This window comes from Daktulosphaira vitifoliae, unplaced genomic scaffold (assembly GCF_025091365.1).
Source record: "Daktulosphaira vitifoliae isolate Bord-2020 unplaced genomic scaffold, ASM2509136v1 Scaffold_1, whole genome shotgun sequence".
Lineage (NCBI taxonomy): Eukaryota > Metazoa > Arthropoda > Insecta > Hemiptera > Phylloxeridae > Daktulosphaira > Daktulosphaira vitifoliae.
The window spans coordinates 9,013,707-9,015,350 of NW_026099572.1; positions in this window are offsets into that span (position 1 = coordinate 9,013,707).

Genomic DNA, 1,644 nt, shown 5'->3' on the forward strand with positions numbered 1-1,644 from the left:
TTATTATTTAAAATGATCAAGTAAAAACTTTATGAACTATAATTATATACTTTTTATAAAAATAGCCCAATGGTCTATATTTGAATGCAAATCATAAAAAACAGTAATAATTGTAATTCAAAAATAAAATGTTAATCTACTATAGTATTAAAAAAAACCCAGCACAGGGGGGTCGCGGCACAGTGGTGACGTGGCATAGATGGATCAAGTATAATGATATCTGACAGTGATTAAAATCACTATCAAAAAAAACGCTTCGATGCAAATCTTTAGATAGTGTTTAATTTTAAAAAATTGGTGGATTATTCCAAAAGCTTCATAAACTGCTAGTTCCTTATTAATATCCTGATTAAGATAAAGTATGTCGAATGAAAAAGGGATTATTAAAAAATAGTATTTCCCATAAAAAAATTATACTGATCATAACACTTTTCAATAAGTTATAGCATTATAAAGTTAAAAATCTAAAAAATAAAATTGAGATTTTTCATACAATAATAGCATTTGGTAGCCATTTTCACCGTGAAGACAAAATAAAGTCCGAAATTTTTTTTTTACATAATAAAGTATATTATATTAGCTTTAATTTAATATATATAGAAAAGTGTCAGACTTTCCGGAACACTTTCAAAATTTAAGTTGAAAAAGTCAATTTTTTGTGAAAAAGTTATCATTTTGAATCCCCTTCTGTAGGCAGGTAAAAAGTCAGATTTATAAAAAAAATATACCAAATGATAGGTAAAGACATCATGCATCTAAAAAAAAAAGAATTATATTGATCCATACATCTTTCAAAAAGTTATAGCATTATAAAGTTAAAAATATAAAAAAGAATTTTTTTACAAAAATCGTATTTTTTTTATAAACTTTGATGTCTGTTTTCACCATGAAGATAAAATAAAGTCCGAAATTTTTTTTTACCATTATAAAGTATATTACATTAGCTTTAATTTAAGATATATATAAAAGTGTCAGACCTTCCGGAACATTTTCAAAAGTTAAGTTGAAAAAGTTGTCATTTTTAATCCCTTCTTGTGGGCAGGTTAAGGGTTAAATTTATGAAAAAAATATACCAAATGAAAGGTAATGATATTATGAATCTATAAAAAAAAAAATTATATTGATATATTTATTTTTGAAAAAGTTATGGCACTTTTAAGTAAAAAAAATTGAAAAAATTTCGAAAATTAGCGATTTTTAAATTCGTAATTTTTTTGGAGGTTTCCCCCATTTACGGGGAACGAGGGAATTTTTTTCTATTTTTGAGGGTAATGTCTTCGACTAGATACAATTTGTGATCTTTTGACGTATCATTGAAAGAAATCGGTTCGGTGAGAGCTGAGAAAAAGTGGTAACAGACACAAAAAAAAAAAAAAAACACATCTTAGTAAAACCAATACCTTCTCAGCTTCGCATCGAAGCTAAAATACTATCTAACGTTAATTGAACAAAATCAGTGTACTAATTCAAATTGAGGAGCAGTAATCAACTAAATTAGTTCATTAAAATTAACGATTCGTTCCGTGTATACTATACAATCTTCGTTAGTAAAATTTAAAAAATGGCGCGATAATTATACTCGTGATAGATTTTACACCATTTAATTCATATGTTATGATAATATGTTTTATTATCAACGAATGA